The 16,667-nt window shown below is 42.6% G+C and overlaps 1 protein-coding gene across 11 annotated transcripts in view; it reads right to left on the bottom strand.

The window, feature by feature from the left end:
* Positions 1–16,667, bottom strand: part of kank4 (KN motif and ankyrin repeat domains 4) — an 81,908-nt gene that overhangs the window by 31,461 nt on the left and 33,780 nt on the right. For 2 of the 11 annotated variants that reach the window (XM_037115728.1, XM_037115729.1), the window contains exon 2: positions 14,624–14,747. The exons of 6 other annotated variants lie outside the window; for them this stretch is intronic. The gene's annotated coding sequence lies outside the window, so the exon portion shown is untranslated. Of the gene's footprint in view, positions 1–2,906; positions 2,948–11,048; positions 11,070–14,623; positions 14,748–16,466; positions 16,590–16,667 lie in introns of those variants that run through there. 3 more of the 11 variants (XM_037115724.1, XM_037115731.1, XM_037115730.1) reach the window with 3 other exon arrangements.

Raw genomic sequence — 16,667 nt, 5'->3', positions numbered from 1 at the left:
AGAAAATACTACACGGCTTTTGTTTGTTATACTGCAGTAAATGAGTAACATTTCTATTCCAGCATGCAACATTTAAGCGACAATAAAAATCCCTTCATCCTTCTTCTTTGTGGTTTAACTAGGGCAGCGCCAGTTCAAAATCCTCCTCAGAGTGGCCAGTTTGCTGGGGCTCTGGGCTGCTCGTGGCTCACCTCACTGAAAAATAAGACTAATATTGTTTTTCTGCTTCTTTGTGAAATTACACTTAATGAACTGAAGGCACGCTAAAGACACTCTGCACACATGGCGTCAATTAGTTTTTTTAATATTATAAATGTCACAGTACCCAATAAAAATTGTGATTCAGCAATGCAGAAGATGCCAAAAGGAAAGCTGAAGGACATCTAAATATGCATGTTTTTCATCCCGATGTGACAATAAATGAGTGAAATCTTTGCAGCAATATCATCGCTATTGATACACCAGCCTATACTTACAAAGGATAGGCTGGCATTATTTAATGATGGTAGCTAGATGACTTTAACTTAATAGCATTGTCTGTCTGGAACTGTCGTCTGCTTGCAGCTTGAAAACCACTTACCTAAACTACTTCATTGTCAGCACTGCACTTCCTTGGGCTCTTAGCAACGCAACTGCCAAGTGTGCAATCGATCTCGTGAATGGTTGTCGAAAAAACTGAAGGGCAGACATACATACAGACAAAGATTCCTTCCATTGTAGTTAAATGAATGTTAAGTGAATAGATACTCTGCAAAGTCTCAGTCGAGTACAGCTACGTTCTGCGGCCTCTGACCCTCTGTGTGATAATATATCCTGCATTTCAATGTGCTGTAGCTGATGACACTGCAGGTGCTCCTACTGAGACACTGTTTCCATGTCTTCTCCAGCATAAAACACTGATTTAACTGAGGTACATAAGTAGTGCCTGCCGCTCTTGTATGAGACTATTTAAAATGTGAGGAGAGTGTGTTCAAAAAGCTGTTTGTGGTTGTGAAGAGAAAAAAAAAAAGGGGGTTCAACTTTATCTGCGTTAGTGGATATGACCTTAGGGCCACCAACCCTGTCCTGCCTCTGCCTCGTCTGTCAAAGGACAGATAACCCTCACGCCAAGCCCTCCCTGCAACTGTTTCTCTTATCAGTCTATCGCTCGATCTCTTTCATCCCTCCATACACAAAAGCATCTTCCCTCTTCAGTAGGCTCTCCTCATGCCTTCGTGGTATTCCAGCACAAGGAGCTGCTGCCCACTCTCATTAGCGATAACGGAAGTGTCACACCATCTATTATTCATTGGAGCACACAACCAATCCCTTCTAGCTGCACCTCCGTTAGCATCGTGGCTACTTCCACTCATGTGGGTTAATGAGGGTGGTGAAGTAACTGCTACCACTAATTAGCATGTGGGCTAATTGACGCCCGCTACATCAACATTAGCAGATGTTAAAAAGGGCTGAAAAAGGATGGTGACATGAGATAAAAATGAGCAGGGACAGCTGGGCACGGGTGGCCGGGCGGGAGATGGCAGGAGGATCAGCAGAGAAGAAAAGAAAAGAGGGGTATGTTGTTTAAGGAAAGAGGTGTCAAAAAGTGAGAAAATGACAGGAAGTGGCAAAGAGGGAGATCTGCAAGACAGGGATGGCAAGAATGAAGGGGAAAACATAAGGAAGGAGAGATATGACAAAGAGCAGGGGAGCGAGAAGGTGTGCTGTAAGTTGCCGTAGAGGAGTAGATCTCTTACAGCGCTATCATGTCACGGTACATCCTCTTCCACTCACTGTGACAGGTAAATACAACACACACACAAACACTTACACCAAACATACATTAATATTCAAATGTACAATATAAGTAAGTTTAAGCTGATGTGTTAACAAACTCCCAAGGAAACATGGGTTATAAATAAATCTGCCCCCCCACCCGCGCTCATTAATTACTACTTTCCACTGACACAGCCCAAATAGAGGAGACACACACTCACATCCAGTCAGGAAATCCAAGCACGGTTGGGCAAACAAGAAATAAAACATTTCTGTGCTCGCATACTAACACAGACGAGCATGCGGACACACAGTTTATTCCCCCCCCCCCGCACACAGTCACACACCTCCTGGTGATAAAGAGCCTGCCTGACACCAACTGAGTGTGAAGCCAGGCGGGCGAAAGGCAATGGTGGAGCTGCACAGTCTGCAGAGCGGGCAGGACGGCTCTGGGAAGAAAATCAGCACTCATGAATTCACACTCTATTGATTTTAGCGTGATGACAGCCTTCCAGGCTCGGCTTTCACTTGCACACACACACAGTAAAACTGACACACATGTTCCATAGGGGAAATCGGACATGTGACACGCACACTGGAACATGGCGTAGGAAAATAAGAGTTGGCTGATTGCCACATTGAGTGGCTCAATACTCATTTCACTGAGTTGCGTGTGTGTTGCTTGATTGTCGGCGTGCCCACAGCTGCCAAAGCTGTGTGTGAGGAGCGCTAACATTCTGTGAACAGAAATACACCGCACTGTCCCTCTCTCTCGCACACACATGTACACGCACGCACACACACACATACACACACGTTTTTTCCGCTCTTTCACACTCTTTCTCACACATCCCAGGCAAAAAAAACATGTGACCTGTGTTCTACCCTGCAGAAATAGACTCGGAGAGCGGGAGTGAGAAAAGAGAGAGGTGAGGTGTAGCAGATCAAAGAAAAAGAAGATGAGCAATGTGAGGTAAACAAAATGGAATAACAGCAGATGAAAACAGAGAAATGGGGAGAGCAAATTGCTCGTCAGAGAAAAGAGTGGAGGAAAAAAGCAAATAATTAGAGGAGACGAGCAACCGGGACAAAAAAGGGAAGATGAGACAGAAAAATGGGAGTGAATTCTCGTGGGGTTGTTTGCCTCTCACCTGCCATCCGCCTCCTTTCACCTCCTGTCCTTCCTGTTTCTGTTTCTGTGAGTGCAAGTGACCCTGTCTCTCTTATAACCTCGGCAGAGAAAGGAGGGAAAAAAACACAGAAAAAAAAACGGAGGGAGGAAGGGTGGGAGAGGGGTGGAGGTGTTGGCAGAGATGGTGCTGAGGGGTGGAGAAGAGAAGAGAAGAAAAGAAAATAGAAGAGAAGAGAAGAGAAGTCAAGTATGTATGTATCACCAGCCAACCTACTGCAAACAACTGGCCCTATAACGTAATGTGGCTCAATGGAGAACACACACACACACACACACACACACACACACACACTATATACAACAACAACAAAATCATACACAAACACGTTCATCATCCACCACATCCTCTCTGAAAGTGACAATAGTGCAGCAACTTTAAGTTTGTGTAGATAGTGTGTAGATAGTGTGTGTGTGTGTGTGTGTGTGTTTTAAGTGCAAAGAACCACAGCAGAAGCAGAGAGGTCTTGTGTGTGTTTGCGTGTATGTAAACTTTTTTTGTCCCTGTTCATTAATGCATCTGGTTTGAGCACTCGTGTGTTTCCATAATATGTGCACTTGAATGTGAGTGTGTTTACCCCGCAGCACAAGGCCTGCCCCACAGTGAACTCCCACCATGCACCAGCCTAATTATTACTGGAGGACTTAGAGTCAAATGGCGAAAGGGCCACATGAGGCTTTGACCAGGTCATGCTGGATCAAAAGTGCCTTTTAGAAACATCAGCCTGTCCTTGCTGACATATCATCTCAGTGAAATTCATTGAGTAAACCCCCTAGTTAGCTCCGTCCGCCTCAATAACAGAGAGCGGTCTAATGAGTAAACCCTGGCTAGCCCAGCTGGCTCTGTAGTGTAAATTAGGTAAATAATTAACAGCCTTTAAATAGGCTATCTGCCCGGGCTAATGGTTTCTATCTCTTATCTCGCTCCTGCACCGATCCCTCAGACCACCAGTGCTAATTCCCTTCTTTGTGAGTGTGTGGAACACATTTTAAAAGCAAACACTGACCCTAAGACAGCTCAGCAGCAGGCATGCAGCATCTGTAAAATATAGCCTCCACACTTCGGCTTGACACGCCATGCGAGTGCACAGATATATGGAGCACATGAAATATTCATATGGATGTGTGGCATAGCTGCAGCAGTGCCAGCCTCTAAATCTAACCAGTCTGCACCTTTGTTGGCTGATGCCAAAGGGTTCATTTTATTCAAGACTGGAACGGAGAGAAGTTGTCACTCAATCTGCTGATAGTCTAACAGCTAATTTGTGCTTTGACTGTGTCATAAATCACTTTGTTTACTTTGATGATGCTGTTTGTAATGACTAAATAAGTAAGATGACTTAAAGAGGTCTGTGAGTGTTTGGGACAGACAAAGTAATACTGATGAGGTCACTGCAAGAACCCGGACATAGAAAACATACAGTACAGCCAGCTCCTCCTCAGGAAAATGACCATAGGCTTCCTCTAGCTGCTGCATTAGTTATTATGGCTGTAGAGGAGAACGTGAGGGACAGCACAAAGTAGCCACAGGGTCGGGGATGGTGGATGGATTAAACAAGCACCTCGTTGTCCATCAGGACTGCTGTTCAGTGTGAAACCAAAAGTCAACCGTGCCTCACCTTAATTAAGTATTTTTCTGCTAACCAAGTAGTTGTGTTTCCAAAACATAACCAAATGTCATCATCCTGTTGTTTTGGGAACAGTGAAATGTGTCTTTTTGAGAGACACAGACAATCAACCTACTCAGTCATTTAGGTGAGGATGTGTTCGGATAAACAGATCGAGTCCACATTAAACATGCAGTATATGACCTGACTGACACGCGCAGAAATGAAACATTCTGTTGGACCATCAGCACTGGACTGGAAGCGCCGCTCATTACGCCTGCTGCTCATGTTCAGTCTAGCACCAGATATATGTTATACAAGAAGTGCATGCCTTGTATTTCAAAATAACACTAGACAATATAATTTGATTTCTTTAGAAGGATGACTTCTTGGTCAAACATAAACTCAAACAATGTCAGCATCTTCTGTTGCTTAATCCTGTCCTCTCCCTATATGTCCAACACTCTGCGTGAAATCAGCTCGCATCCTTTCATCTAAAGCAGCGGACTGAAAGAGGGTGTAATGCGGCCTAGAGGGTTAAGCTTCCCTCTTGCCGATCACATGAACCGTCTCCTGTCAGGAGGGATCAGATCCCACCTCAGACCCCTAGGACTTGTATAGTCTCACTCCTCTCTTGTCTCTTCTCTGCGCGTTGAGGTTAGACTCTGTCTGTCCGTCTTGCTTGCTCTTGTTTTCAAAGAAATGAAAATACAATGTCAAAATGGTGTGCACTGAAAGAAACAATAGTTGGGAGCGAGTTGCTGCCTCAAGTATCTCGCTGTCTTTTTCGTAAGAGAGGGTCAGAAGGGTATTCCCACGCCCACACGTGACCCTGAGACCCATGGGGATTTAGCTCCTTGAAGGATCTCTTAAGGCAAGGTAAACGAGCCTTAACGCTGGGTGATGCTCAAATCAAGCCAGTTTGTGTGTTGGTTCATGCAACTTCTGATAGAAGTTAACAGTTAACACGGTTTGGTTGAGTTGAGTTTCAGTGGAAAAAAATATTTGGTGAGGTTAAAGGTTTGGGGTGAAAAAAAGACTTAGTTAAAGTGAGGGGACCGTTGCTGTCAATTACAATGATAACTACGTGGTTAATGTAACGGAACTATCGCTGCACTCCCTAAAAAAAAAACAAAAAAAACCACTGACTCTCAGTTTCAAACAACAAATGAACAGCTGTCTTCGTGTTCAAGTCCATTGTTTTCTTGACCATTCCTTCAGCTTCAGTTTCCCCTGTATGTTGACTTTGTTGCTCTGTACTATCGCCTCTGTCTTTATTACTACTGCAGCTAGACATCTTTGTCACTTGAATATTAACATGTTTTTTGGTCACTTTCAAAAGATTGATTCTGTTTTTCTTGAGAGAACAGTCCAACCTGTTTTCATTCCAACGTCCCTGAAGGTCCCTCTTGGACGGAAGAAGCCTCTTGGATGAGAGTTCTTCAAGAAACTGAAACAAGTCCAGTTGCCTACGATGCAGCACTTAGAACTTACTAACATATACTGAATATTGTGAAATGGTCACAGTTTGGTTAGATTTAAGCAGCATCCATCTATCCTAACCTCTACCCTACACTGACTTTTTCTTTCTTTATACTACAATAATATTGCTGTGAGTGAGTTTAGATTGCAGTTAGTTAAAAGCCTGGTGCATCTAATACACTAAAGTTCACCTTGTGCATCCTGGTGGTGCGACAGTCACAAGAACCTTGGAGGACTGATCCCTGGCTTCAGAGATCTTTTCTCTCCGTGTCTGAGACAGACCTTTAATTCTAGACGAGTCCAACATTCCTGCCTGGTACGTAAAGTAAATGTGACAAAGAGTATTGTTGTATATCAGCAGCCTCCCTGCTCCAGCATGGGCAAAAGCACATAGTTAAAATGTTAAAATAACAACAGGCAGCGTTATGCAAAGTCTGGCACCCCAGGATGTATGTGTTTGAATGTGTGTGGCTCTGTGCGAGTGTGAAAACCTAAAAATGTTTTAACTGCTGCACTCTACAGCTCATAAACATATAGTTCAGCCGAACAGCTTGGAGCCAAATGCAGAGTGTTTTTCTAAGTGTGGGCGTTAGAAAGAAATTATTTGTAATATGCAGCATGTAATCATAATAAATTGTTAGAGGCCACCGCCAGGCACGGCTGTCATCACTCAACATCAGCCCACCTTAAGTAAGTTTAGCTCGTATTAATTCATCATCTCACCTGAAATCAGGTTTCACTGTCAAATACTTTGACTGTGCATGCTTATAAATGATCTCAGTTTTGGGAATATCTAATTTTTCACAATACCGTCAGGAATACACCTCTGGTAATCATTTTAAATGTCTGCAATGTCCTGTAACTTCATTTTGTGTATGTTGTTACAGTTTGGGAACACTGGCAGCTTGAGATTCATGCCAAGTCTTGCAACACACAATTATCTGTGCAAGTGCAGTCTGACTCTGCAGTATGTGCGTGCATGTGTCTAAGTGGGTGCAAGTGTGAAAAAATACAAAACTGTTTTTGCTGGCAAAGCTCAAAGTCCTCAAATAACTTCAGATCCAACAGCTTGAAACCTTCTGGAAAAAGTTTTTTTTTTTCTGAAAATGAACTATACCCCTGATTCCAAAAGAAGCTGGAATGCTTTGTAAAACAAAAGTACAGCAGAATGTTGCTAATTGTTTGACATATACCTAATTAAAAACAGTAAAGACAACATGCTTTAGGTGTTTAGGTTTTTTGGACATACATGCTTTTTCTGAATTTGATGCCAGCAACATTTCAGTTGGGACGGGAGCAACAAAAGATTCGCCTGGAACACCTGGAACACTCGACAGGTTAACAGGTTAATTAGTAACACAAGTTGGTATAATAGGGGCATCCTCGAAAGTCACAAGCACGGATGGTGTGAGGTTCAACACATTGTGAAACACATGATTGATTTTACTACATGGGCAGAGAAGTGTTTTTATTCCTTAAACACAGCATCCCAACATTTTGGGAATCGGGGTTATAAATACGCAAGATGGAAAAATGGTAGAAAATGTTATTTACTCACAAATTTGAGAAAAAGGGATGGATGCCTTCTGTTTTGTCTGTGAGACATGAAAAAAGAAAAAGTGTGCCTCCATTTGCCAGATGCAGCTACTTGTGTTTGGAAATTCAGCAGAGTTCAGAGTTGGGTTTGAAACATGAAAGGTGAACTATACAAAACTGAATAAGAGTAATGCTGATTTAATGTTTATCATACCGTGTGTCTCCAGAGATTTCTTTTGAAAAAGTCTACTTTATAAATGAGATCATGTTTTGCTCAGGGGTATGTGATTTAAAAGAAAAAAATAAATCCAATTTGCCAGAATATCAATGCTCAGGCTTGGCATCTTTTCAGCTTCCAGTGTGCCTCATTTATCAAGCAAAGGTACTGTATACATTTTGTAATTCTCTAGATCTACAATATTTTGCAAATATGTTGGCTCACCACATCTTTCAAGCTGATTTTAATTTATACTGCTATCATTTTTTCACTGTTTGAAATGTAAGCTGTGTGAATGTATAATCGAAGCCATTCATCATCGCTTGGATACACACACAGTATCAACTATCTCTTCTTGGAAGTGCAGAATTCCAGCTTAATACCATATATAGACTAACCTTGCACCACCGACCTACAACATCGTTGGTCATCACCCCTGACTAAAAGAATGTGCGCTACATTTTTTCTTTGTTTTCACTGCTGTGTTTTCTCATTCCTTCATGGAAGATGCATACGCAGACATAGAGATGAGGATAACGCACAAGCCTGCACAGTCTCCTCTCATTAATTTTTATCCTGTGCAAGCCCCCCAAAAAAACATCCTCTCATCTCAAATGTTCAGTAATGTGTGCAGGTGAGTCTGTGTGCAGTGAAGTAACATTACCACTAAACACTTTCTGTCTAATCAGAAGTGAAAAGAAGAACAGACTGTCCAGCTATCAGAAATCTACCGAGAATTGAATTCTGGTTGTATGGTTGTACCCCAGCTCTTAAGAAATACTTGAAGCACTGAGTATGTTGAAGTGTAACAACAAATATCCTTTAGGAAGATGATCTCAAGATGGAAAAAAAACAATAAATGATGAGGATTTTCCACTAAGAGAGCGAGAGAGAGAGAGAGAGAGAGAGAGAGAGAGAGAGTGTGTGTGTATGTGTGTGTGTGTGTGTGTGTGTGTGTGTGTGTGTGTGTGTGTGTCTATATGTGGCTGTGCCAGGGCTGGCAGACATCCTGAGGAAGGCCAGTCGCTGATAAGGCCTCCAGGCAAAAGACTGTTTATACATTGAAACAGACGCCCACCGAACTGAACACGGTGCACACCTCATTGCTCAAGTGGAAATGACCTGAACTTTGGTGAGCGCTGTGTGTGCATGAGAAACGAAGAACAAAGGAGAAAAAGAGAGTCTGAGAGACAGTCTCAAAGACAGAAGTCTGTTGATTTAAATCCACAACCTTCAGCCTTTTCTTGCATGTTTTCTGTCTTGTTTCTTTCTCATGTAAGTGGGTGAAATGTATTTGTGTAGCACCTTTTACACAAAGTACTTTACAGGTGCATTATAAAAGATGCAAAAAGAAACAAAAATGACCACCCAAGCCATGTATACAATAAATACCAAAAATTGCAGACCTAGTGTGTACAGGCTATCTAAATAGATATATCTCCAACTGCCTTTTGAATCAATCCACAGAATGAGCAAACCCATGCAGCATGCATTCTGCAAAGTAACTACTGACCAAAGCAAAGTCCTTTCAGGCAAGTCTTGCCACTCGGCAGCCATCTTTACAATACCCTATGTCAGTTATTTCAATTAGCAAGACCAGGTCGTCCTCTAAAAGACACGTAGAGAGTGATTCTTTCACAGTAAATGGTCATGGGGACCTAAAAACTGCATGTACAGAATTGCCAATCCAATTGGATAACAGCAATTAAAACCTCAGGGATTTTGCCCCAAAATAAGGTTTAAAACACCTGTTTCCTACAGGTTATATGTTCTACTACACATGTGCACACTTTGAAATCAGCTTCTTTTACTGCTCATTACAGGGTGCCATGATGTGATGCTGTCAACTCAAGTTTAACGTCTAATGTTTGGATAACCTGACCTTTGTTGGTCATCTATTAGTGTAATATCTTCCACTTCTGTGCCTATAAGATGTCGATTAGCAGCAATCAAATCAGTGGAAACTGTCGTGAATCACTCAACTGTGCACTGGCATCAGCGCAGCAGTCAGCAAATTTGTACAGTGAGTAAAATGTACAATACTGGCCTTCAAAATGGTAGAGAATACTCAAATAGAGTACAAGTATACCTCAAAACTCCACATAGTACTACCTCCAAATAGTACCTCCAAAACCTCAGGAATATTGCCCATCTTACTCCAGTCAGTTCTCAGTCTTCATCTCCTCCTTGACTCTACACGTAGGTGTACTCATTATGTGTAAGCTAACAGAGAGGCAATAAATTGAATGCAGCGAGAAAAGGTCTTCTTGTCAGCGAGGAATAAAAGCAGCTAGGGTGAGCAACAGGGAAACAGAAGACACAATTCTAGTTGTGGACACATTCCTCCTCTGTGTGCCTCTCCTGCTTCTTGTGCATTTTGACTCGCCCAGATGATTTCTTTTGTCATATTTCCCTGGTTTGTCCTGTCAGTTCAAACTTATACCGGAGCCCCAGAAGAGTCACTTCAGCCCACAAATTCTACTCGACATGACAATGTGTCATTCTCGCTGCCGCACAGCAGCTTGTTTTGAGGAGCAGAGGGGAAATGCATCTGTACTATAGTTAGCTGTGCGCATAACAACCGCTTTGGTGCTTTTCCACTGTGTGCAAAAAGTAAACAAGGGCTGAGCTCAAGGAGTCTGCAATACAGCCGCGAACAGCAACCAGCCAGTAAAAGTGATTTGATTTTTGGATAAGATTTGTCACTCTGGAAGCACTGCAGGCCTGTCTTTAAGTGAGCATGATATCTTGTGTGGAATTCCATTCACTTTTGGACTGTTTTATTTGAGTCAATAAGCCATAAAACAACTAAATCCATTTTATTCCTTGTCGCTTCAGTGCGCCGGACAGAGATGACAATGTGCCTCAGCTGTCAGGAATTTAATCTGGGCAATTTCTGAGCTTGCACGTTTCCATCAGGTGTGAAACAGTGCATCCGAAGCGTGACACGCAATATGATCAGCTGTCATTGATTTTGGAGGTAGCACATTACCAACGGCTGATGGCAGGAGTGGAACTTGAGCATTAGCCTCTTATTGACTGTCTCCCTTCTTAAATATGATCTGTTTTTATTCATCACCCAGTGTCAATCAATCTTAGCATGATTTTAATTCTGCCAAGGTGGTGATCTGGGCAACAAACAAAACTGAGAAAAAGAGAACACATGGGCCTCAGAGAAAGAGACAAGAAGAAAGATACAGAAAAGAAGTGGAGTGAGACAGTTTTATCATTTCGTGTGGGTGAAGCATGGCTAAGCAATAACCCGATTGTGGCTTTGGTCTGCTCTCTCCCACAGACAGCTTCTTCCTGTAGGGCTGATCTCTGCTGACCTGTGGGGGCGAGAGACTACACAGACTACAGCCCAGCCTGTAGTCTAATATCACTAATAATCACCGCAGCGAAGAAAACGCAGTTAGAAAGCACTGAGGCAGGGGATGAAGATAGTGCTCATGGGTCTGTTATTGCATCTATGTTTTACTGCCTTTGCACTAAATTCTCATAATTTTCTGCGTTCATTCCTGACCATGAATCAACCCCTAAAGGCGCTGAAGCCCAAACAATGACCAGACCAGGCAGCCAGTGTGTCTCGCCCTGCAGTCTGTATGGACAGTGTTCTGAGACATGCATGTAAACAAATGCAATGATATACAGGCAACAATAGGAAGCCGTGGCCCTGCAGCAGAGTGTACGTTAGCACATGATGATAGTTTTGCTTAAAAATAATAGAAGACCTTGCATTGACTGTGACAAATTAACTGACGCAGGTTTAAAATCTTTCCATGCTGCTTTTCATGACATAATGAGATGCATAGAAAACATCAGCTCTCCGGAAGTTAGGGAATCATATCTATAAATATATGTTCTGGAAAATGATTGGCACTCCAAATAACAGGTTTCCCTCAGTAAACACATTGATTTAAGCAGTGTCTTAATTTGCTTGTTTGTATCCACAGTGACAGGATTTAAGTTGAGTCAATGTTTTTAATAATGCTACAAGAGAAGAGGGACGAGCGACTTTTAAATCTGATAATATATACCATCAAACAATACAAATGCATCAACCATCAGAGCTTTTTCTATCTTCATCCCCATCGGTGTCACAATTTTGGTTATTGATTATTTATTGTCAGTTCTATTTTGTAGTCATATGCTTGTGTGTTGTTGTGTTGTCACTTCCCACTTCCTGCTCACCTCAAGGAACCTGAAAAAGAAGGAAGGGTCATCACAGTGCGTCACCGAATCATGCTCTGGCGCCAGACCATAGTGACAGCTGTACAGTAGTCAATGGGAGATGCGCGGAGAAAGACACTAAAAGCTAACATATCTACCTCATATGACTTCTGGTGAAGAAATGTCTCTGAAGCACATTTACAAATCATTTTTATTCTGGCCCCAAGGCAAGATTCAATGACGTAACGACCCTTCCTTCTTCTTTAGGGTTCCTTCCTGTGATTCCAGTGGTCTGTTTTCTTCCTCTGTTCCTGTGCTCCTCCCCAGTCTGATGTTTCCCCCCACACCTGTCTCTGTTAGTCCTGTTTTCCTTCACACGTCTCATTTTCCTATTCCCCGTGTTCCTGGTTTAACATTAGTTTTTTTATTACTTTGGTATTTTTCATTATCATTTTAACTGGGATAGACCTTGGCCATTACTATACTACTTGAGCAAGGTCTTACATATACAAACACGGCTCAATGTTTTCCTTTTCAGCGAAATGCAAAAAGGATTATGGATATCACATGGTTTGACAGTTTTAGGGAATCCTGAATGAATAAGCTGCTGTATGTGATTATGGACACACCTCCAACATAGCTGCGGGCTATCGTGCAATTATGGGATATATCTAAGCACTGAGTCGCTTTGTCAAAGTTGACAAGTGTCCGCAGGAATTTTCTTTTTTTACTTTGGCACGTACTGATTGATGGCAATACTGGATTTTTTTTATATGATTTTAAGATTTTCAGTTTGCCAATTGATTTTCCAGAAAATATACCACATCACAATTCACTTTGGTTTCAGAATACAAAATTACATAGACAATAATAGGGGTTTTTATCTTTCATAATGTTATCATGGATAATAGTAATGATGGACAAAAACATGAGACTTGCACCCAAGAAATTCATTTTCAGGGCATGAAAAATGGCAACAAACACAAAGATGCTAGATTAAGTACAAATGGGAGGGGGAAGGACTTCAGTAAATCAAATGACATCAGGTTTGCCTCTGATTTCCTTTGCTTTTGTCCAGCTATCTCTGGGCACATGTGAGCTCACTCTGTGCCGCACTGTACAAGTGGGAAACAGTGGTGTTAACCAGGAGGCTGCATCAGCTCTCTCAGCACAGGCACTTTGTTGAGTCTGACGGGAAGCTACAAGGGGTCGCAACCTTGTCTGAACATTTCCCAGGAATCTCTCCTTACATAAGTGAAAATGGGAGGGGGGAGTGGTGCATTGTGGGTCAGAGGTGTGTTAATGCCAAAAGGGTTAAATCCATTTAGTTAGTCTTTTGTGCTGTAAGAGTAATGTATTAAATGTGACAAAATGTGACCGATGCAACCACAACATGTTGTGCTTACCAAGAAAATGCCTCACAGAAATAAGATGTGAGCCTTAATCACGCAGTTAAGATGCTACAGAGCGAGACATCCCTTTATATAATATATATAGTCATCTCACAGCCTGAGATACTCCTACTCCAGACCACTAAGTAGTGCTCACACAAAGCAGAGCCATCTGTATCTGCCCTAAGGGAGTCCTTTGTGTGAGTGTAATGTTTTGCTTTTGAGTTAAAAAGGGAAAATCGCAAGATAGCATGTACGTAAATGTTTATAATTCAAACAAAATGCTTGAATTCTTAAAATCCGAGGCCACATGTTGGGAATGGCTCAAGGGATTTGCATAATTGCTGATAACAACGGAATAATTTCTTTGGGTAAATACACATTTTTTTGTTTTGTTTTTTTTTTGTTTTTTGTGGGAAAGTGTTCCTGGTCTGGATCCAGTTACATGCAAACAAAAAGAATGTGGACTCAGGATTTTTTACTCCTCTGATGTTTTTTAAGAGAGAAAAGAAGACAGGAGAGGAGAGGAGAGGAGAGGAGAGGAGAGGAGAGGAGAGGAGAGGAGAGGAGAGGAGAGAAATACTTAGGAAAGCCAAAGAACATCCAGAGAAAAGAAGGGGGAAGGAGGCAGCTCTCATGAAATCAAGGGTTCAGGTTTGGCTCACAGCCCTTTCCATGTGTCATGCACACCCTGTTATCTTTCCTGACACTCTCCATGGTTGTCTACCTTAAAAAGCCGGAGTGTCAAACTAATCTTGAAGGTGAAGTACAACCAAAGGGGAGAGGTTTATTCATTGGCATTGTAGAGCAACAGCTGCCTGCGGCCATTGAGGGGAGGGTCAGGGCCGAACCCTTTCATTTTAGCAGCCTCCTCTGTCCACCTGTATTTCTTTCTGTGCTTTTCTTTTCTCTTGTTCCATTATCTGTCTCTCCACGCTGGGAAGCACACTAAATTCAGATGAGTGCTGCAGGCAGAGGGACGGCACAAAGAGCAGCAGAGGGTTATTAGACAGGCGAACCAAGCCCGACGGGTTCACCGCGATAGATGTGGTGACGGGGACGCTGATTGGCTGCTCTTTATGTATGCTGATATTCCAGTGGTGCAAACAGAAAAAGAGGTGAGACCGAAAGGGCATCAGACAGAAGAAAGTGTTGGATAAAGAGAGTAAGAGGGCCACGGTGGGAGGGAAGAGCAGCTAGGAATGGGTGAAAAAAGATAAAAGAATTCAGGAAATGTCAAACAGCTGCGAAACAGAGAGAAAAAGGACATATTTACACAGCGGCCATTTTCCTCAGGGTGGGGTGGGGGATAATGTTATTCTGCTGTGCGCCAGGTTGCAAGTCGTACACAGGGAATCTGACAGGCCGTTATCATTAACCACCTCCTGATTGATCCACACCTGAAAAGACAACGAATAGGGAAAATCGGCGGGGACATCAGGCCGCATTTCAAGGTTAAACAGCATATTTGATAAACAGCTACCTTACATTAACATTCAACCGCTTCCCATCAATTCAACTGATATGCTAATATTTCATAATATACTCTTTACCCAATCAAGCACTAATGTCAGGGAAGGTTAGGTTGCTCAAATATGTTGCGTTGTCTTAAAAGATGGCCCAGTGTCCCTCCAGTCTTTCACTGTGCATTGTCTTTTCAGTTGCTGATCCATCGGGAAGCAGTGAAATTTCTATGGTTACGTACATCTGTGACCTGCAACCTGGAACAAGGCAGGACAATTTGAGCTACCCGTCCCTATCAGGACGTCAGTGGAAAAATGTTGTGTGAATCTGGTCGATAAAAGGAGATCTAAGGCGTCAACTGCCAACTTCTGTCTAATCATCTTTTGCCTACACTGCTCCAGAAAATAAGAAGAGTTAAACACACAATCTATTAAATAGAGGTTAGCAACTGGGATAACACGCTTGCTTTGAGTTGGTTTACGATCAACAGACAACGAAGAAAAAGATGGAGAAAAAGACAATGAGAAAGACAACAAATAAGAAGACAAACATCAAGAGGACCAAGGAGATGGGGAAGAATAGAGAGAACTTCACAATAAATCTTTCACAAGAGTTCAGAGAGGAGGGAAAAATGTCTGAAACGCATCAGGGATGTTGCATACCCTCAGGGTCATGTAACTACAGGATATGAACTTCTTAAAACTGGTAAATGTGAAATTATCAGTTATCTCATCGGTTGAAAACATCTGGTGCATCCCTATTAACATAGCAAGTAGTTACTATGTCATCAGGCCTCTTTCAGAGAGACAGGTGGGTGAACTTCACTTTTTCATGCGACGGTACCTTCGTAGTGAGAGAGGGGGATGATGGGAATCATGAGCAAGCAAGCAATTCGGACATTTTTGAGAGAAGAGAATCGAGGGTCACCAGTCAGATAAAAGAAAGAAAGACAACAGGAAACACCAAGAGCTTGAAGAGATGTGAAATGAATCAAATAATGTAATGAACTGGAGTGCCAGCATGGTATATTTAGTGATTTCCAGAGGATTTCAACAGGCTTCTGAACTTCCATTCATGTCTGTGAGGTACGGCGCTACCTCCCTGCACATTTTGTCTTTCAGATCACGTCCATGCAATCCTTTTAATTAACCAAAGTTTTTTTTTTTAAGTGCTTTTGATCTTGCGCTGTAAGCATTTTCGGCGGGTCCCTGCACCACCCTGCCTCAGCCCTGCTGCAAAATGTAGCTACTTGATTTTCATATTGACAGCGCTGTAGTTTGTTTGCCCCAGAGGTGCTGAAGAGATGCTGCGACTGCTGCGCACCCATCTGTCTGTCTGTCTGTCTGTCAGCTGCAGAGTATCAGTGGGTGGATACGGTTTCTCCAAACACAAACAGGGAAACATGCAAATAGCACATGTAACCCACATTCACTGCAGCTTGAGCGCATGCAGTAGGTGCACAAATTAGAGGAACACACACAAACACACACACGCACTAGCAGATGCTGAGGATCTGGGACATGCTTCTTTCGACCTTCCCATCCCCCTTTTCACTGTAGCTGAATCCCAAAATCTCATCGACCCCAAATCCATCAAAACAATACGTCTTATGGGGGGGTAAAGCTTCTGCGTAGCTAAACCCCCATTCGACTCACCTCATTCTGTCTCTCAGTGTCTAATGGAAGCCATCTATCACTGCAGTAACCATGGGGTGAGCTGGGAATAGGTAGGTAACTCGAAATTCCTACTAGAGAACAGACCGAAAGGCTTTATCGCTTCTTAAAGGCACACAGAGTGACTGGACAATGTGAAAGACCCCTGCATGTTCATGTGGAAAGACTCCCAGCATTCCTATC

This window comes from Acanthopagrus latus, chromosome 11 (assembly GCF_904848185.1).
Source record: "Acanthopagrus latus isolate v.2019 chromosome 11, fAcaLat1.1, whole genome shotgun sequence".
Lineage (NCBI taxonomy): Eukaryota > Metazoa > Chordata > Actinopteri > Spariformes > Sparidae > Acanthopagrus > Acanthopagrus latus.
This window is presented reverse-complemented; position numbering and strand designations above follow the sequence as displayed.